The sequence below is a fragment of the Nelumbo nucifera genome, chromosome 4 (assembly GCF_055504915.1).
Source record: "Nelumbo nucifera cultivar China Antique chromosome 4, China Antique-T2T, whole genome shotgun sequence".
NCBI classification, from domain to species: domain Eukaryota; kingdom Viridiplantae; phylum Streptophyta; class Magnoliopsida; order Proteales; family Nelumbonaceae; genus Nelumbo; species Nelumbo nucifera.
The window spans coordinates 53,343,278-53,360,674 of record NC_142652.1 but is presented as its reverse complement, the minus strand read 5'-3'; the positions used below and the strand labels follow the sequence as shown (position 1 = coordinate 53,360,674).

General features: G+C 46.5%; 35 non-coding genes and 1 pseudogene across 35 annotated transcripts; all 36 read left to right on the top strand.

Moving 5' to 3' along the window:
- Positions 1-262: 262 nt before the first annotated feature.
- LOC148799135 (5S ribosomal RNA) lies at positions 263-381 on the top strand. The gene has a single exon (XR_016072106.1). It is a non-coding gene; the product is annotated as a 5S ribosomal RNA (ribosomal RNA).
- Positions 382-736: 355 nt separating this feature from the next.
- Positions 737-855, top strand: LOC148799134 (5S ribosomal RNA). The gene has a single exon (XR_016074336.1). It is a non-coding gene; the product is annotated as a 5S ribosomal RNA (ribosomal RNA).
- A 355-nt stretch (positions 856-1,210) lies between these two features.
- LOC148799133 (5S ribosomal RNA) lies at positions 1,211-1,329 on the top strand. Its single transcript, XR_016069442.1, has one exon. It is a non-coding gene; the product is annotated as a 5S ribosomal RNA (ribosomal RNA).
- A 355-nt stretch (positions 1,330-1,684) lies between these two features.
- Positions 1,685-1,803, top strand: LOC148799132 (5S ribosomal RNA). The gene has a single exon (XR_016075433.1). It is a non-coding gene; the product is annotated as a 5S ribosomal RNA (ribosomal RNA).
- Positions 1,804-2,327: 524 nt separating this feature from the next.
- LOC148799131 (5S ribosomal RNA) lies at positions 2,328-2,446 on the top strand. The gene has a single exon (XR_016073469.1). It is a non-coding gene; the product is annotated as a 5S ribosomal RNA (ribosomal RNA).
- Positions 2,447-2,801: 355 nt separating this feature from the next.
- Positions 2,802-2,920, top strand: LOC148799130 (5S ribosomal RNA). The gene has a single exon (XR_016069835.1). It is a non-coding gene; the product is annotated as a 5S ribosomal RNA (ribosomal RNA).
- A 355-nt stretch (positions 2,921-3,275) lies between these two features.
- Positions 3,276-3,394, top strand: LOC148799129 (5S ribosomal RNA). Its single transcript, XR_016075067.1, has one exon. It is a non-coding gene; the product is annotated as a 5S ribosomal RNA (ribosomal RNA).
- Positions 3,395-3,749: 355 nt separating this feature from the next.
- Positions 3,750-3,868, top strand: LOC148799128 (5S ribosomal RNA). Its single transcript, XR_016070077.1, has one exon. It is a non-coding gene; the product is annotated as a 5S ribosomal RNA (ribosomal RNA).
- A 355-nt stretch (positions 3,869-4,223) lies between these two features.
- LOC148799127 (5S ribosomal RNA) lies at positions 4,224-4,342 on the top strand. Its single transcript, XR_016069940.1, has one exon. It is a non-coding gene; the product is annotated as a 5S ribosomal RNA (ribosomal RNA).
- Positions 4,343-4,696: 354 nt separating this feature from the next.
- Positions 4,697-4,815, top strand: LOC148799126 (5S ribosomal RNA). Its single transcript, XR_016074609.1, has one exon. It is a non-coding gene; the product is annotated as a 5S ribosomal RNA (ribosomal RNA).
- A 355-nt stretch (positions 4,816-5,170) lies between these two features.
- LOC148799125 (5S ribosomal RNA) lies at positions 5,171-5,289 on the top strand. Its single transcript, XR_016073219.1, has one exon. It is a non-coding gene; the product is annotated as a 5S ribosomal RNA (ribosomal RNA).
- Positions 5,290-5,643: 354 nt separating this feature from the next.
- LOC148799124 (5S ribosomal RNA) lies at positions 5,644-5,762 on the top strand. Its single transcript, XR_016074484.1, has one exon. It is a non-coding gene; the product is annotated as a 5S ribosomal RNA (ribosomal RNA).
- A 354-nt stretch (positions 5,763-6,116) lies between these two features.
- Positions 6,117-6,235, top strand: LOC148799123 (5S ribosomal RNA). Its single transcript, XR_016072227.1, has one exon. It is a non-coding gene; the product is annotated as a 5S ribosomal RNA (ribosomal RNA).
- Positions 6,236-6,590: 355 nt separating this feature from the next.
- LOC148799122 (5S ribosomal RNA) lies at positions 6,591-6,709 on the top strand. The gene has a single exon (XR_016069625.1). It is a non-coding gene; the product is annotated as a 5S ribosomal RNA (ribosomal RNA).
- Positions 6,710-7,064: 355 nt separating this feature from the next.
- LOC148799121 (5S ribosomal RNA) lies at positions 7,065-7,183 on the top strand. The gene has a single exon (XR_016070076.1). It is a non-coding gene; the product is annotated as a 5S ribosomal RNA (ribosomal RNA).
- A 355-nt stretch (positions 7,184-7,538) lies between these two features.
- On the top strand, positions 7,539-7,657 carry LOC148799120 (5S ribosomal RNA). Its single transcript, XR_016074335.1, has one exon. It is a non-coding gene; the product is annotated as a 5S ribosomal RNA (ribosomal RNA).
- A 354-nt stretch (positions 7,658-8,011) lies between these two features.
- LOC148799119 (5S ribosomal RNA) lies at positions 8,012-8,130 on the top strand. The gene has a single exon (XR_016069439.1). It is a non-coding gene; the product is annotated as a 5S ribosomal RNA (ribosomal RNA).
- Positions 8,131-8,485: 355 nt separating this feature from the next.
- LOC148799118 (5S ribosomal RNA) lies at positions 8,486-8,604 on the top strand. Its single transcript, XR_016075432.1, has one exon. It is a non-coding gene; the product is annotated as a 5S ribosomal RNA (ribosomal RNA).
- A 524-nt stretch (positions 8,605-9,128) lies between these two features.
- Positions 9,129-9,247, top strand: LOC148799117 (5S ribosomal RNA). Its single transcript, XR_016073468.1, has one exon. It is a non-coding gene; the product is annotated as a 5S ribosomal RNA (ribosomal RNA).
- Positions 9,248-9,602: 355 nt separating this feature from the next.
- On the top strand, positions 9,603-9,721 carry LOC148799116 (5S ribosomal RNA). The gene has a single exon (XR_016069834.1). It is a non-coding gene; the product is annotated as a 5S ribosomal RNA (ribosomal RNA).
- A 355-nt stretch (positions 9,722-10,076) lies between these two features.
- Positions 10,077-10,195, top strand: LOC148799115 (5S ribosomal RNA). The gene has a single exon (XR_016069624.1). It is a non-coding gene; the product is annotated as a 5S ribosomal RNA (ribosomal RNA).
- A 355-nt stretch (positions 10,196-10,550) lies between these two features.
- Positions 10,551-10,669, top strand: LOC148799114 (5S ribosomal RNA). Its single transcript, XR_016070075.1, has one exon. It is a non-coding gene; the product is annotated as a 5S ribosomal RNA (ribosomal RNA).
- Positions 10,670-11,024: 355 nt separating this feature from the next.
- LOC148799113 (5S ribosomal RNA) lies at positions 11,025-11,143 on the top strand. Its single transcript, XR_016069939.1, has one exon. It is a non-coding gene; the product is annotated as a 5S ribosomal RNA (ribosomal RNA).
- Positions 11,144-11,497: 354 nt separating this feature from the next.
- LOC148799112 (5S ribosomal RNA) lies at positions 11,498-11,616 on the top strand. Its single transcript, XR_016074608.1, has one exon. It is a non-coding gene; the product is annotated as a 5S ribosomal RNA (ribosomal RNA).
- A 354-nt stretch (positions 11,617-11,970) lies between these two features.
- Positions 11,971-12,089, top strand: LOC148799111 (5S ribosomal RNA). Its single transcript, XR_016074483.1, has one exon. It is a non-coding gene; the product is annotated as a 5S ribosomal RNA (ribosomal RNA).
- Positions 12,090-12,443: 354 nt separating this feature from the next.
- LOC148799110 (5S ribosomal RNA) lies at positions 12,444-12,562 on the top strand. The gene has a single exon (XR_016072226.1). It is a non-coding gene; the product is annotated as a 5S ribosomal RNA (ribosomal RNA).
- Positions 12,563-12,917: 355 nt separating this feature from the next.
- On the top strand, positions 12,918-13,036 carry LOC148799109 (5S ribosomal RNA). The gene has a single exon (XR_016069623.1). It is a non-coding gene; the product is annotated as a 5S ribosomal RNA (ribosomal RNA).
- Positions 13,037-13,391: 355 nt separating this feature from the next.
- On the top strand, positions 13,392-13,510 carry LOC148799108 (5S ribosomal RNA). Its single transcript, XR_016070073.1, has one exon. It is a non-coding gene; the product is annotated as a 5S ribosomal RNA (ribosomal RNA).
- A 355-nt stretch (positions 13,511-13,865) lies between these two features.
- On the top strand, positions 13,866-13,984 carry LOC148799107 (5S ribosomal RNA). Its single transcript, XR_016069937.1, has one exon. It is a non-coding gene; the product is annotated as a 5S ribosomal RNA (ribosomal RNA).
- A 354-nt stretch (positions 13,985-14,338) lies between these two features.
- On the top strand, positions 14,339-14,457 carry LOC148799106 (5S ribosomal RNA). Its single transcript, XR_016069692.1, has one exon. It is a non-coding gene; the product is annotated as a 5S ribosomal RNA (ribosomal RNA).
- Positions 14,458-14,812: 355 nt separating this feature from the next.
- LOC148799105 (5S ribosomal RNA) lies at positions 14,813-14,930 on the top strand. Its single transcript, XR_016068869.1, has one exon. It is a non-coding gene; the product is annotated as a 5S ribosomal RNA (ribosomal RNA).
- A 354-nt stretch (positions 14,931-15,284) lies between these two features.
- Positions 15,285-15,403, top strand: LOC148799104 (5S ribosomal RNA). The gene has a single exon (XR_016074482.1). It is a non-coding gene; the product is annotated as a 5S ribosomal RNA (ribosomal RNA).
- A 354-nt stretch (positions 15,404-15,757) lies between these two features.
- Positions 15,758-15,876, top strand: LOC148799103 (5S ribosomal RNA). The gene has a single exon (XR_016072224.1). It is a non-coding gene; the product is annotated as a 5S ribosomal RNA (ribosomal RNA).
- A 355-nt stretch (positions 15,877-16,231) lies between these two features.
- On the top strand, positions 16,232-16,350 carry LOC148799102 (5S ribosomal RNA). Its single transcript, XR_016074932.1, has one exon. It is a non-coding gene; the product is annotated as a 5S ribosomal RNA (ribosomal RNA).
- A 355-nt stretch (positions 16,351-16,705) lies between these two features.
- LOC148799101 (5S ribosomal RNA) lies at positions 16,706-16,824 on the top strand. Its single transcript, XR_016073429.1, has one exon. It is a non-coding gene; the product is annotated as a 5S ribosomal RNA (ribosomal RNA).
- Positions 16,825-17,179: 355 nt separating this feature from the next.
- LOC148799100 (5S ribosomal RNA) lies at positions 17,180-17,298 on the top strand (annotated as a pseudogene).
- Positions 17,299-17,397: the final 99 nt, after the last annotated feature.

The following is a 17,397-nucleotide window of genomic DNA, read 5'->3' as shown; positions in this document are numbered from 1 at the left end:
CATTTGCGGCACGATCGTCATTACTGAATGGCAACGATGCAAGAACCGGGCTTTCGGCATTCGTCATGCATTGTGGGCCCTGCGATAGTATTGCATCTATCCGAAGGTGCGGCAGATCTGAAATGCAAACACTCTGCTCACGTAGGAGCTTGTGCACGGTTACCAAGGGAGGAAGGCTGCATACACAGTTTTTTCAAATCTAAAACAATTAATGGAGGGGAGCAAGATAGTTCATAAAGATCTAAGCGAGCATGAATTAAACGGGTGCGATCATACCAGCACTAATGCACCGGATCCCATCAGAACTCCGAAGTTAAGTGTGCTTGGGCGAGCGTAGTACTAGGATGGGTGACCTCCTGGGAAGTCCTCGTGTTGCACCCCAATTTTATTAATATTTTATTTCGATATCGTATTTGCAAATTCCATTTGTCGTTTCGGCGAGACAAACGCAAACAACGGGCCGGATACTCGGACCATTTGCGGCACAATCGTCATTACTGAATGGGAACCGTGCAAAAACCGGGCTTTTGGCATTCGTCGTGCATTGTGGGCCCCGCGATAGTATTGCATCTATCCGGGGGTGCGGCAGATCTGAAAAGCAAACACTCTGCTCACGTAGGAGCTTGTGCACGGTTACCAAGGGAGGAAGGCTGCATACACAGTTTTTTCAAGTCTAAAACAATTAATGGAGGGGAGCAAGATAGTGCATAAAGATCTAAGCGAGCATGAATTAAACGGGTGCGATCATACCAGCACTAATGCACCGGATCCCATCAGAACTCCGAAGTTAAGTGTGCTTGGGCGAGCGTAGTACTAGGATGGGTGACTTCCTGGGAAGTCCTCGTGTTGCACCCCAATTTTATTAATATTTTCTTTCGATATCGTATTTGCAAATTCCATTTGTCTTTTCGGCGAGACAAACGCAAACAACGCGCCGGATACTCGGACCATTTGCGGCACAATCGTCATTACTGAATGGGAACCGTGCAAAAACCGGGCTTTTGGCATTCGTCGTGCATTGTGGGCCCCGCGATAGTATTGCATCTATCCGGGGGTGCGACAGATCTGAAAAGCAAACACTCTGCTCACGTAGGAGCTTGTGCACGGTTACCAAGGGAGGAAGGCTGCATACACAGTTTTTTCAAGTCTAAAACAATTAATGGAGGGGAGCAAGATAGTGCATAAAGATCTAAGCGAGCATGAATTTAACGGGTGCGATCATACCAGCACTAATGCACCGGATCCCATCAGAACTCCGAAGTTAAACTTGCTTGGGCAAGAGTAGTACTAGGATGGGTGACCTCCTGGGAAGTCCTTTTGTTGCATCCCAATTTTATTAATATTTTATTTCGATATCGTATTTGCAAATTCCATTTGTCGTTTCGGCGAGACAAACTCAAACAACGCGCCGGATACTCGGACCATTTGCGGCACGATTGTCATTACTGAATGGGAACCGTGCAAAAACCGAACTTTTGGCATTCGTCGTGCATTGTGGGCCCCGTGATATTATTGCATCTATCAGGGGGTGCGGCAGATCTGAAAAGCAAACACTCTGCTCACGTAGGAGCTTGTGCACGGTTACCAAGGGAAGAAGGCTGCATACACATTTTTTTCAAATCTAAAACAATTAATGGAAGGGAGCAAGATAGTTCATAAAGATCTAAGCGAGCATGAATTAAACGGGTGCGATCATACCAGCACTAATGCACTGGATCCCATCAGAACTCCGAAGTTAAGTGTGCTTGGGCGAGAGTAGTATTAGGATGGGTGACCTCCTGGGAAGTCCTTGTGTTGCACCCCAATTTTATTAATATTTTATTTCGATATCGTATTTGCAAATTCCATTTGTCGTTTCGGCGACACAAACTCAAACAACGCGCCGGATCCCATCAGAACTCCGAAGTTAAGTGTGCTTGGGCGAGAGTAGTACTACGATGGGTGACTTCCTGGGAAGTCCTCGTGTTGCACCCCAATTTTATTAATATTTTATTTTGATTTGTATTTGCAAATTCCATTTGTTGTTTATGGGAGACAACTGGAAACAATGCGTCGGATACTCGGACCATTTGCGGCACGATCGTCATTACTGAAAGGCAACGATGCAAGAACCGGGCTTTCGGCATTCGTCATGCATTGTGGGCCCCGCGATAATATTGCATCTATCCGGAGGTGCGGCAGATCTGAAAAGCAAACATCCGCTCACGTAGGAGCTTGTGCACGGTTACCAAGGGAGGAAGGCTGCATACACATTTTTTTCAAATCTAAAACAATTAATGGAAGGGAGCAAGATAGTTCATAAAGATCTAAGCGAGCATGAATTAAACGGGTGCGATCATACCAGCACTAATGCACCGGATCCCATCAGAACTCCGAAGTAAAGTGTGCTTGGGCGAGCGTAGTACTAGGATGGGTGACCTCCTGGGAAGTCCTCGTGTTGCACCCCAATTTTATTAATATTTTATTTCGATATCGTATTTGCAAATTCCATTTGTCGTTTCGGCGAGACAAACGCAAACAACGGGCCGGATACTCGGACCATTTGCGGCACAATCGTCATTACTGAATGGGAACCGTGCAAAAACCGGGCTTTTGGCATTCGTCGTGCATTGTGGGCCCCGCGATAGTATTGCATCTATCCGGGGGTGCGGCAGATCTGAAAAGCAAACACTCTGCTCACGTAGGAGCTTGTGCACGGTTACCAAGGGAGGAAGGCTGCATACACAGTTTTTTCAAGTCAAAAACAATTAATAGAGGGGAGCAAGATAGTGCATAAAGATCTAAGCGAGCATGAATTAAACGGGTGTGATCATACCAGCAGTAATGCACCGGATCCCATCAGAACTCCGAAGTTAAGTGTGCTTGGGCGAGCGTAGTACTAGGATGGGTGACTTCCTGGGAAGTCCTCGTGTTGCACCCCAATTTTATTAATATTTTATTTCGATATCGTATTTGCAAATTCCATTTGTCTTTTCGGCGAGACAAACGCAAACAACGCGCCGGATACTCGGACCATTTGCGGCACAATCGTCATTACTGAATGGGAACCGTGCAAAAACCGGGCTTTTGGCATTCGTCGTGCATTGTGGGCCCCGCGAAAGTATTGCATCTATCCGGGGGTGCGGCAGATCTGAAAAGCAAACACTCTGCTCACGTAGGAGCTTGTGCACGGTTACCAAGGGAGGAATGCTGCATACACAGTTTTTTCATGTCTAAAACAATTAATGGAGGGGAGCAAGATAGTGCACAAAGATCTAAGCGAGCATGAATTAAACGGGTGTGATCATACCAGCACTAATGCACCGGATCCCATCAGAACTCCGAAGTTAAGTGTGCTTGGGCGAGCGTAGTACTAGGATGGGTGATCTCCTGGGAAGTCCTCGTGTTGCACCCCAATTTTATTAATATTTTATTTTGATATCGTATTTGCAAATTCCATTTGTCGTTTCGGCGAGACAAACGCAAACAACGCGCCGGATACTCGGACCATTTGCGGCACAATCGTCACTACTGAATGGGAACCGTGCAAAAACCGGGCATTTGGCATTCGTCGTGCATTGTGGGCCCCGCGATAGTATTGCATTTATCCGGGGGTGCGGCAGATCTGAAAAGCAAACACTCTGCTCACGTAGGAGCTTGTGCACAGTTACCAAGGGAAGAAGGCTGCATACACATTTTTTTCAAATCTAAAACAATTAATGGAAGGGAGCAAGATAGTCCATAAAGATATAAGCGAGCATGAATTAAACGGGTGCGATCATACCAGCACTAATGCACCGGATCCCATCAGAACTCCGAAGTTAAGTGTGCTTGGGCGAGAGTAGTATTAGGATGGGTGACATCCTGGGAAGTCCTTGTGTTGCACCCCAATTTTATTAATATTTTATTTTGATATCGTATTTGCAAATTCCATTTGTCGTTTCGGCGACACAAACTCAAACAACGCGCCGTATACTCGGACCATTTGCGGCACGATCGTCATTACTGAATGGGAACCGTGCAAAAACCGAGCTTTTGGCATTCGTCGTGCATTGTGGGCCCCGCGATAGTATTGCATCTATCCGGGGGTGCGGCAGATCGGAAAAGCAAACACTCTGCTCACGTAGGAGCTTGTGCACGGTTACCAAGGGAGGAAGGCTGCATACACAGTTTTTTCAAGTCTAAAACAATTAATGGAGGGGAGCAAGATAGTGCATAAAGATCTAAGCGAGCATGAATTAAACGGGTGCGATCATACCAGCACTAATGCACCGGATCCCATCAGAACTCCGAAGTTAAGCGCGCTTGGGCTAAAGTAGTACTAGGATGGGTGACCTCCTGGGAAGTCCTCGTGTTGCACCCCAATTTTATTAATATTTTATTTTGATTTGTATTTGCAAATTCCATTTGTTGTTTATGGGAGACAACTGGAAACAATGCGTCGGATACTCGGACCATTTGCGGCACGATCGTCCTTACTGAATGGCAACGATGCAAGAACCGGGCTTTCGGCATTCGTCATGCATTGTGGGCCCCGCGATAGTATTGCATCTATCCGGGGGTGCGGCAGATCTGAAAAGCAAACACTCTGCTCACGTAGGAGCTTGTGCACGGTTACCAAGGGAGGAAGGCAGCATACATAGTTTTTTCAAGTCTAAAACAATTAATGGAGGGGAGCAAGATAGTGCATAAAGATCTAAGCGAGCATGAATTATAAGGGTGCGATCATACCAGCACTAATGCACCGGATCCCAACAGAACTCCGAAGTTAAGTGTGCTTGGGCGAGAGTAGTACTAGGATGGGTGACCTCCTGGGAAGTCCTTGTGTTGCACCCCAATTTTATTAATATTTTATTTCGATATCGTATTTGCAAATTCCATTTGTCGTTTCGGCGACACAAACTCAAACAACGCGCCAGATACTCGGACCATTTGCGGCACGATCGTCATTACAGAATGGGAACCGTGCAAAAACCGGGCTTTTGGCATTCGTCGTGCATTGTGGGCCCCGCGATAGTATTGCATCTATCCGGGGGTGCGGCAGATCTGAAAAGCAAACACTCTGCTCACGTAGGAGCTTGTGCACGGTTACCAAGGGAGGAAGGCTGCATACACAGATTTTTCAAGTCTAAAACAATTAATGGAGGGGAGCAAGATAGTGCATAAATATCTAAGCGAGCATGAATTTAACGGGTGCGATCATACCAGCACTAATGCACCGGATCCCATCAGAACTCCAAAGTTAAGCGTGCTTGGGCGAGAGTAGTACTAGGATGGGTGACCTCCTGGGAAGTCCTTGTGTTGCACCCCAATTTTATTAATATTTTATTTCGATATCGTATTTGCAAATTCCATTTGTCGTTTCGGCGAGACAAACTCAAACAACGCGCCGGATACTCGGACCATTTGCGGCACGATTGTCATTACTGAATGGGAACCGTGCAAAAACCGGGCTTTTGGCATTCGTCGTGCATTGTGGGCCCCGCGATAGTATTGCATCTATCCGGGGGTGCGGCAGATCTGAAAACAAACACTCTGCTCACGTAAGAGCTTGTGCACGGTTACCAAGGGAGGAAGGCTGAATACACAGTTTTTTCAAGTCTAAAACAATTAATGGAGGGGTGCAAGATAGTGTATAATGATCTAAGCGAGCATGAATTAAACGGGTGCGATCATACCAGCACTAATGCACCGGATCCCATCAGAACTCCGAAGTCAAGCGTGCTTGGGCGAGAGTAGTACTAGGATGGGTGACCTCCTGGGAAGTCCTCATGTTGCACCCCAATTTTATTAATATTTTATTTTGATTTGTATTTGCAAATTCCATTTGTTGTTTCTGGGAGACAACTGGAAACAATGCGTCGGATACTCGGACCATTTGCGGCACGATCGTCATTACTGAATGGCAACGATGCAAGAACCGGGCTTTCGGCATTCGTCATGCATTGTGGGCCCCGCGATAGTATTGCATCTATCCGGGGGTGCGGCAGATCTTAAAAGCAAACACTCTGCTCACGTAGGAGCTTGTGCACGGTTACCAAGGGAGGAAGGCTGCATACACAGTTTTTTCAAGTCTAAAACAATTAATGGAGGGGAGCAAGATAGTGCATAAAGATCTAAGCGAGCATGAATTAAACGGGTGCGATCATACCAGCACTAATGCACCGGATCCCATCAGAACTCCGAAGTTAAGCGTGCTTGGGCGAGAGTAGTAGTAGGATGGGTGACCTCCTGGGAAGTCCTTGTGTTGCACCCCAATTTTATTAATATTTAATTTCGATATCGTATTTGCAAATTCCATTTGTCGTTTCGGCGACACAAACTCAAACAACGCGCCGGATACTCGGACCATTTGCGGCACGATCGTCATTACTGAATGGGAACCGTGCAAAAACCGGGCTTTTGGCATTCGTCGTGCATTGTGGGCCCCGCGATAGTATTGCATTTATCCGGGGGTGCGGCAGATCTGAAAAGCAAACACTCTGCTCACGTAGGAGCTTGTGCACGGTTACCAAGGTAGGAAGGCTGCATACACAGTTTTTTCAAGTCTAAAACAATTAATGGAGGGGAGCAAGATAGTGCATAAAGATCTAAGCGAGCATGAATTAAACGGGTGCGATCATACCAGCACTAATGCACCGGATCCCATCAGAACTCCGAAATTAAGTGTGCTTGGGCGAGCGTAGTACTAGGATGGGTGATCTCCTGGGAAGTCCTCGTGTTGCACCCCAATTTTATTAATATTTTATTTTGATATCGTATTTGCAAATTCCATTTGTCGTTTCGGCGAGACAAACGCAAACAACGCGCCGGATACTCGGACCATTTGCGGCACAATCGTCACTACTGAATGGGAACCGTGCAAAAACCGGGCTTTTGGCATTCGTCGTGCATTGTGGGCCCCGCGATAGTATTGCATTTATCCGGGGGTGCGGCAGATCTGAAAAGCAAACACTCTGCTCACGTAGGAGCTTGTGCACAGTTACCAAGGGAAGATGGCTGCATACACATTTTTTTCAAATCTAAAACAATTAATGGAAGGGAGCAAGATAGTCCATAAAGATCTAAGCGAGCATGAATTAAACGGGTGCGATCATACCAGCACTAATGCACCGGATCCCATCAGAACTCCGAAGTTAAGTGTGCTTGGGCGAGAGTAGTATTAGGATGGGTGACATCCTGGGAAGTCCTTGTGTTGCACCCCAATTTTATTAATATTTTATTTCGATATCGTATTTGCAAATTCCATTTGTCGTTTCGGCGACACAAACTCAAACAACGCGCCGGATACTCGGACCATTTGCGGCACGATCGTCATTACTGAATGGGAACCGTGCAAAAACCGGGCTTTTGGCATTCGTCGTGCATTGTGGGCCCCGCGATAGTATTGCATCTATCCGGGGGTGCGGCAGATCGGAAAAGCAAACACTCTGCTCACGTAGGAGCTTGTGCACGGTTACCAAGGGAGGAAGGCTGCATACACAGTTTTTTCAAGTCTAAAACAATTAATGGAGGGGAGCAAGATAGTGCATAAAGATCTAAGCGAGCATGAATTAAACGGGTGCGATCATACCAGCACTAATGCACCGGATCCCATCAGAACTCCGAAGTTAAGTGTGCTTGGGCGAGCGTAGTACTAGGATGGGTGACTTCCTGGGAAGTCCTCGTGTTGCACCCCAATTTTATTAATATTTTCTTTCGATATCGTATTTGCAAATTCCATTTGTCTTTTCGGCGAGACAAACGCAAAAACGCGCCGGATACTCGGACCATTTGCGGCACAATCGTCATTACTGAATGGGAACCGTGCAAAAACCGGGCTTTTGGCATTCGTCGTGCATTGTGGGCCCCGCGATAGTATTGCATCTATCCGGGGGTGCGACAGATCTGAAAAGCAAACACTCTGCTCACGTAGGAGCTTGTGCACGGTTACCAAGGGAGGAAGGCTGCATACACAGTTTTTTCAAGTCTAAAACAATTAATGGAGGGGAGCAAGATAGTGCATAAAGATCTAAGCGAGCATGAATTTAACGGGTGCGATCATACCAGCACTAATGCACCGGATCCCATCAGAACTCCGAAGTTAAACTTGCTTGGGCAAGAGTAGTACTAGGATGGGTGACCTCCTGGGAAGTCCTTTTGTTGCATCCCAATTTTATTAATATTTTATTTCGATATCGTATTTGCAAATTCCATTTGTCGTTTCGGCGAGACAAACTCAAACAACGCGCCGGATACTCGGACCATTTGCGGCACGATTGTCATTACTGAATGGGAACCGTGCAAAAACCGAACTTTTGGCATTCGTCGTGCATTGTGGGCCCCGTGATATTATTGCATCTATCAGGGGGTGCGGCAGATCTGAAAAGCAAACACTCTGCTCACGTAGGAGCTTGTGCACGGTTACCAAGGGAAGAAGGCTGCATACACATTTTTTTCAAATCTAAAACAATTAATGGAAGGGAGCAAGATAGTTCATAAAGATCTAAGCGAGCATGAATTAAACGGGTGCGATCATACCAGCACTAATGCACTGGATCCCATCAGAACTCCGAAGTTAAGTGTGCTTGGGCGAGAGTAGTATTAGGATGGGTGACCTCCTGGGAAGTCCTTGTGTTGCACCCCAATTTTATTAATATTTTATTTCGATATCGTATTTGCAAATTCCATTTGTCGTTTCAGCGACACAAACTCAAACAACGCGCCGGATCCCATCAGAACTCCGAAGTTAAGTGTGCTTGGGCGAGAGTAGTACTACGATGGGTGACTTCCTGGGAAGTCCTCGTGGTGCACCCCAATTTTATTAATATTTTATTTTGATTTGTATTTGCAAATTCCATTTGTTGTTTATGGGAGACAACTGGAAACAATGCGTCGGATACTCGGACCATTTGCGGCACGATCGTCATTACTGAAAGGCAACGATGCAAGAACCGGGCTTTCGGCATTCGTCATGCATTGTGGGCCCCGCGATAATATTGCATCTATCCGGAGGTGCGGCAGATCTGAAAAGCAAACATCCGCTCACGTAGGAGCTTGTGCACGGTTACCAAGGGAGGAAGGCTGCATACACATTTTTTTCAAATCTAAAACAATTAATGGAAGGGAGCAAGATAGTTCATAAAGATCTAAGCGAGCATGAATTAAACGGGTGCGATCATACCAGCACTAATGCACCGGATCCCATCAGAACTCCGAAGTAAAGTGTGCTTGGGCGAGCGTAGTACTAGGATGGGTGACCTCCTGGGAAGTCCTCGTGTTGCACCCCAATTTTATTAATATTTTATTTCGATATCGTATTTGCAAATTCCATTTGTCGTTTCGGCGAGACAAACGCAAACAACGGGCCGGATACTCGGACCATTTGCGGCACAATCGTCATTACTGAATGGGAACCGTGCAAAAACCGGGCTTTTGGCATTCGTCGTGCATTGTGGGCCCCGCGATAGTATTGCATCTATCCGGGGGTGCGGCAGATCTGAAAAGCAAACACTCTGCTCACGTAGGAGCTTGTGCACGGTTACCAAGGGAGGAAGGCTGCATACACAGTTTTTTCAAGTCAAAAACAATTAATAGAGGGGAGCAAGATAGTGCATAAAGATCTAAGCGAGCATGAATTAAACGGGTGTGATCATACCAGCAGTAATGCACCGGATCCCATCAGAACTCCGAAGTTAAGTGTGCTTGGGCGAGCGTAGTACTAGGATGGGTGACTTCCTGGGAAGTCCTCGTGTTGCACCCCAATTTTATTAATATTTTATTTCGATATCGTATTTGCAAATTCCATTTGTCTTTTCGGCGAGACAAACGCAAACAACGCGCCGGATACTCGGACCATTTGCGGCACAATCGTCATTACTGAATGGGAACCGTGCAAAAACCGGGCTTTTGGCATTCGTCGTGCATTGTGGGCCCCGCGATAGTATTGCATTTATCCGGGGGTGCGGCAGATCTGAAAAGCAAACACTCTGCTCACGTAGGAGCTTGTGCACGGTTACCAAGGTAGGAAGGCTGCATACACAGTTTTTTCAAGTCTAAAACAATTAATGGAGGGGAGCAAGATAGTGCATAAAGATCTAAGCGAGCATGAATTAAACGGGTGCGATCATACCAGCACTAATGCACCGGATCCCATCAGAACTCCGAAATTAAGTGTGCTTGGGCGAGCGTAGTACTAGGATGGGTGATCTCCTGGGAAGTCCTCGTGTTGCACCCCAATTTTATTAATATTTTATTTTGATATCGTATTTGCAAATTCCATTTGTCGTTTCGGCGAGACAAACGCAAACAACGCGCCGGATACTCGGACCATTTGCGGCACAATCGTCACTACTGAATGGGAACCGTGCAAAAACCGGGCATTTGGCATTCGTCGTGCATTGTGGGCCCCGCGATAGTATTGCATTTATCCGGGGGTGCGGCAGATCTGAAAAGCAAACACTCTGCTCACGTAGGAGCTTGTGCACAGTTACCAAGGGAAGAAGGCTGCATACACATTTTTTTCAAATCTAAAACAATTAATGGAAGGGAGCAAGATAGTCCATAAAGATATAAGCGAGCATGAATTAAACGGGTGCGATCATACCAGCACTAATGCACCGGATCCCATCAGAACTCCGAAGTTAAGTGTGCTTGGGCGAGAGTAGTATTAGGATGGGTGACATCCTGGGAAGTCCTTGTGTTGCACCCCAATTTTATTAATATTTTATTTTGATATCGTATTTGCAAATTCCATTTGTCGTTTCGGCGACACAAACTCAAACAACGCGCCGTATACTCGGACCATTTGCGGCACGATCGTCATTTCTGAATGGGAACCGTGCAAAAACCGAGCTTTTGGCATTCGTCGTGCATTGTGGGCCCCGCGATAGTATTGCATCTATCCGGGGGTGCGGCAGATCGGAAAAGCAAACACTCTGCTCACGTAGGAGCTTGTGCACGGTTACCAAGGGAGGAAGGCTGCATACACAGTTTTTTCAAGTCTAAAACAATTAATGGAGGGGAGCAAGATAGTGCATAAAGATCTAAGCGAGCATGAATTAAACGGGTGCGATCATACCAGCACTAATGCACCGGATCCCATCAGAACTCCGAAGTTAAGCGCGCTTGGGCTAAAGTAGTACTAGGATGGGTGACCTCCTGGGAAGTCCTCGTGTTGCACCCCAATTTTATTAATATTTTATTTTGATTTGTATTTGCAAATTCCATTTGTTGTTTATGGGAGACAACTGGAAACAATGCGTCGGATACTCGGACCATTTGCGGCACGATCGTCATTACTGAATGGCAACGATGCAAGAACCGGGCTTTCGGCATTCGTCATGCATTGTGGGCCCCGCGATAGTATTGCATCTATCCGGGGGTGCGGCAGATCTGAAAAGCAAACACTCTGCTCACGTAGGAGCTTGTGCACGGTTACCAAGGGAGGAAGGCAGCATACACAGTTTTTTCAAGTCTAAAACAATTAATGGAGGGGAGCAAGATAGTGCATAAAGATCTAAGCGAGCATGTATTATAAGGGTGCGATCATACCAGCACTAATGCACCGGATCCCAACAGAACTCCGAAGTTAAGTGTGCTTGGGCGAGAGTAGTACTAGGATGGGTGACCTCCTGGGAAGTCCTTGTGTTGCACCCCAATTTTATTAATATTTTATTTCGATATCGTATTTGCAAATTCCATTTGTCGTTTCGGCGAGACAAACTCAAACAACGCGCCGGATACTCGGACCATTTGCGGCACGATTGTCATTACTGAATGGGAACCGTGCAAAAACCGGGCTTTTGGCATTCGTCGTGCATTGTGGGCCCCGCGATAGTATTGCATCTATCCGGGGGTGCGGCAGATCTGAAAACAAACACTCTGCTCACGTAAGAGCTTGTGCACGGTTACCAAGGGAGGAAGGCTGAATACACAGTTTTTTCAAGTCTAAAACAATTAATGGAGGGGTGCAAGATAGTGTATAATGATCTAAGCGAGCATGAATTAAACGGGTGCGATCATACCAGCACTAATGCACCGGATCCCATCAGAACTCCGAAGTCAAGCGTGCTTGGGCGAGAGTAGTACTAGGATGGGTGACCTCCTGGGAAGTCCTCATGTTGCACCCCAATTTTATTAATATTTTATTTTGATTTGTATTTGCAAATTCCATTTGTTGTTTCTGGGAGACAACTGGAAACAATGCGTCGGATACTCGGACCATTTGCGGCACGATCGTCATTACTGAATGGCAACGATGCAAGAACCGGGCTTTCGGCATTCGTCATGCATTGTGGGCCCCGCGATAGTATTGCATCTATCCGGGGGTGCGGCAGATCTTAAAAGCAAACACTCTGCTCACGTAGGAGCTTGTGCACGGTTACCAAGGGAGGAAGGCTGCATACACAGTTTTTTCAAGTCTAAAACAATTAATGGAGGGGAGCAAGATAGTGCATAAAGATCTAAGCGAGCATGAATTAAACGGGTGCGATCATACCAGCACTAATGCACCGGATCCCATCAGAACTCCGAAGTTAAGCGTGCTTGGGCGAGAGTAGTAGTAGGATGGGTGACCTCCTGGGAAGTCCTTGTGTTGCACCCCAATTTTATTAATATTTAATTTCGATATCGTATTTGCAAATTCCATTTGTCGTTTCGGCGACACAAACTCAAACAACGCGCCGGATACTCGGACCATTTGCGGCACGATCGTCATTACTGAATGGGAACCGTGCAAAAACCGGGCTTTTGGCATTCGTCGTGCATTGTGGGCCCCGCGATAGTATTGCATTTATCCGGGGGTGCGGCAGATCTGAAAAGCAAACACTCTGCTCACGTAGGAGCTTGTGCACGGTTACCAAGGTAGGAAGGCTGCATACACAGTTTTTTCAAGTCTAAAACAATTAATGGAGGGGAGCAAGATAGTGCATAAAGATCTAAGCGAGCATGAATTAAACGGGTGCGATCATACCAGCACTAATGCACCGGATCCCATCAGAACTCCGAAATTAAGTGTGCTTGGGCGAGCGTAGTACTAGGATGGGTGATCTCCTGGGAAGTCCTCGTGTTGCACCCCAATTTTATTAATATTTTATTTTGATATCGTATTTGCAAATTCCATTTGTCGTTTCGGCGAGACAAACGCAAACAACGCGCCGGATACTCGGACCATTTGCGGCACAATCGTCACTACTGAATGGGAACCGTGCAAAAACCGGGCTTTTGGCATTCGTCGTGCATTGTGGGCCCCGCGATAGTATTGCATTTATCCGGGGGTGCGGCAGATCTGAAAAGCAAACACTCTGCTCACGTAGGAGCTTGTGCACAGTTACCAAGGGAAGATGGCTGCATACACATTTTTTTCAAATCTAAAACAATTAATGGAAGGGAGCAAGATAGTCCATAAAGATCTAAGCGAGCATGAATTAAACGGGTGCGATCATACCAGCACTAATGCACCGGATCCCATCAGAACTCCGAAGTTAAGTGTGCTTGGGCGAGAGTAGTATTAGGATGGGTGACATCCTGGGAAGTCCTTGTGTTGCACCCCAATTTTATTAATATTTTATTTCGATATCGTATTTGCAAATTCCATTTGTCGTTTCGGCGACACAAACTCAAACAATGCGCCGGATACTCGGACCATTTGCGGCACGATCGTCATTACTGAATGGGAACCGTGCAAAAACCGGGCTTTTGGCATTCGTCGTGCATTGTGGGCCCCGCGATAGTATTGCATCTATCCGGGGGTGCGGCAGATCGGAAAAGCAAACACTCTGCTCACGTAGGAGCTTGTGCACGGTTACCAAGGGAGGAAGGCTGCATACACAGTTTTTTCAAGTCTAAAACAATTAATGGAGGGGAGCAAGATAGTGCATAAAGATCTAAGCGAGCATGAATTAAACGGGTGCGATCATACCAGCACTAATGCACCGGATCCCATCAGAACTCCGAAGTTAAGCGCGCTTGGGCTAAAGTAGTACTAGGATGGGTGACCTCCTGGGAAGTCCTCGTGTTGCACCCCAATTTTATTAATATTTTATTTTGATTTGTATTTGCAAATTCCATTTGTTGTTTATGGGAGACAACTGGAAACAATGCATCGGATACTCGGACCATTTGCGGCACGATCGTCATTACTGAATGGCAACGATGCAAGAACCGGGCTTTCGGCATTCGTCATGCATTGTGGGCCCCGCGATAGTATTGCATCTATCCGGGGGTGCGGCAGATCTGAAAAGCAAACACTCTGCTCACGTAGGAGCTTGTGCACGGTTACCAAGGGAGGAAGGCAGCATACACAGTTTTTTCAAGTCTAAAACAATTAATGGAGGGGAGCAAGATAGTGCATAAAGATCTAAGCGAGCATGAATTATACGGGTGCGATCATACCAGCACTAATGCACCGGATCCCAACAGAACTCCGAAGTTAAGTGTGCTTGGGCGAGAGTAGTACTAGGATGGGTGACCTCCTGGGAAGTCCTCCTGTTGCACCCCAATTTTATTAATATTTTATTTCGATATCGTATTTGCAAATTCCATTTGTCGTTTCGGCGACACAAACTCAAACAACGCGCCAGATACTCGGACCATTTGCGGCACGATCGTCATTACAGAATGGGAACCGTGCAAAAACCGGGCTTTTGGCATTCGTCGTGCATTGTGGGCCCCGCGATAGTATTGCATCTAGCCGGGGGTGCGGCAGATCTGAAAAGCAAACACTCTGCTCACGTAGGAGCTTGTGCACGGTTACCAAGGGAGGAAGGCTGCATACACAGATTTTTCAAGTCTAAAACAATTAATGGAGGGGAGCAAGATAGTGCATAAAGATCTAAGCGAGCATGAATTTAACGGGTGCGATCATACCAGCACTAATGCACCGGATCCCATCAGAACTCCAAAGTTAAGCGTGCTTGGGCGAGAGTAGTACTAGGATGGGTGACCTCCTGGAAGTCCTTGTGTTGCACCCCAATTTTATTAATATTTTATTTCGATATCGTATTTGCAAATTCCATTTGTCGTTTCGGCGAGACAAACTCAAACAACGCGCCGGATACTCGGACCATTTGCGGCACGATTGTCATTACTGAATGGGAACCGTGCAAAAACCGGGCTTTTGGCATTCGTCGTGCATTGTGGGCCCCGCGATAGTATTGCATCTATCCGGGGGTGCGGCAGATCTGAAAACAAACACTCTGCTCACGTAAGAGCTTGTGCACGGTTACCAAGGGAGGAAGGCTGAATACACAGTTTTTTCAAGTCTAAAACAATTAATGGAGGGGTGCAAGATAGTGTATAATGATCTAAGCGAGCATGAATTAAACGGGTGCGATCATACCAGCACTAATGCACCGGATCCCATCAGAACTCCGAAGTCAAGCGTGCTTGGGCGAGAGTAGTACTAGGATGGGTGACCTCCTGGGAAGTCCTCATGTTGCACCCCAATTTTATTAATATTTTATTTTGATTTGTATTTGCAAATTCCATTTGTTGTTTCTGGGAGACAACTGGAAACAATGCGTCGGATACTCGGACCATTTGCGGCACGATCGTCATTACTGAATGGCAACGATGCAAGAACCGGGCTTTCGGCATTCGTCATGCATTGTGGGCCCCGCGATAGTATTGCATCTATCCGGGGGTGCGGCAGATCTTAAAAGCAAACACTCTGCTCACGTAGGAGCTTGTGCACGGTTACCAAGGGAGGAAGGCTGCATACACAGTTTTTTCAAGTCTAAAACAATTAATGGAGGGGAGCAAGATAGTGCATAAAGATCTAAGCGAGCATGAATTAAACGGGTGCGATCATACCAGCACTAATGCACCGGATCCCATCAGAACTCCGAAGTTAAGCGTGCTTGGGCGAGAGTAGTAGTAGGATGGGTGACCTCCTGGGAAGTCCTTGTGTTGCACCCCAATTTTATTAATATTTAATTTCGATATCGTATTTGCAAATTCCATTTGTCGTTTCGGCGACACAAACTCAAACAACGCGCCGGATACTCGGACCATTTGCGGCACGATCGTCATTACTGAGTGGGAACCGTGCAAAAACCGGGCTTTTGGCATTCGTCGTGCATTGTGGGCCCCGCGATAGTATTGCATTTATCCGGGGGTGCGGCAGATCTGAAAAGCAAACACTCTGCTCACGTAGGAGCTTGTGCACGGTTACCAAGGTAGGAAGGCTGCATACACAGTTTTTTCAAGTCTAAAACAATTAATGGAGGGGAGCAAGATAGTGCATAAAGATCTAAGCGAGCATGAATTAAACGGGTGCGATCATACCTGCACTAATGCACCGGATCCCATCAGAACTCCGAAGTTAAGTGTGCTTGGGCGAGCGTAGTACTAGGATGGGTGACTTCCTGGGAAGTCCTCGTGTTGCACCCCAATTTTATTAATATTTTATTTCGATATCGTATTTGCAAATTCCATTTGTCGTTTCGGCGAGACAAACGCAAACAACGCGCCGGATACTCGGACCATTTGCGGCACAATCGTCATTACTGAATGTGAACCGTGCAAAAATCGGGCTTTTGGCATTCGTCGTGCATTGTGGGCGCCGCGAAAGTATTGCTTCTACCCGGGGGTGCGGCAGATCTGAAAAGCAAACACTCTGCTCACGTAGGAGCTTGTGCACGGTTACCAAGGGAGGAAGGCTGCATACACAGTTTTTTCATGTCTAAAACAATTAATGGAGGGGAGCAAGATAGTGCACAAAGATCTAAGCGAGCATGAATTAAATGGGTGCGATCATACCAGCACTAATGCACCGGATCTCATCAGAACTCCGAAGTTAAGCGTGCTTGGGCGAGAGTAGTTCTAGGATGGGTGACCTCCTGGGAAGTCCTCGTGTTGCACCCCAATTTTATTAATATTTTATTTTGATTTGTATTTGCAAATTCCATTTGTTGTTTCTGGGAGACAACTGGGAAACAATGCGTCGGATACTCGGACCATTTGCGGCACGATCTTCATTACTGAATGGCAATGATGCAAGAACCGGGCTTTCGGCATTCGACATGCATTGTGGGCCCCGCGATAGTATTGCATCTATCCGGAGGTGCGGCAGATCTGAAAAGCAAACACTCCGCTCACGTAGGAGCTTGTGCACGGTTACCAAGGGAGGAAGGCTGCATACACATTTTTTTCAAATCTAAAACATTTAATGTAGGGGAGCAAGATAGTGCATAAAGATCTAAGCGAGCATGAATTAAACGGGTGTGATCATTCCAGCACTAATGCACCGGATCCCATCAGAACTCCGAAGTTAAGTGTGCTTGGGCGAGCGTAGTAATAGGATGGGTGATCTCCTGGGAAGTCCTCGTGTTGCACCCCAATTTTATTAATATTTTATTTTGATTTGTATTTGCAAATTCCATTTGTTGTTTATGGGAGACAACTGGAAACAATGCGTCGGATACTCGGACCATTTGC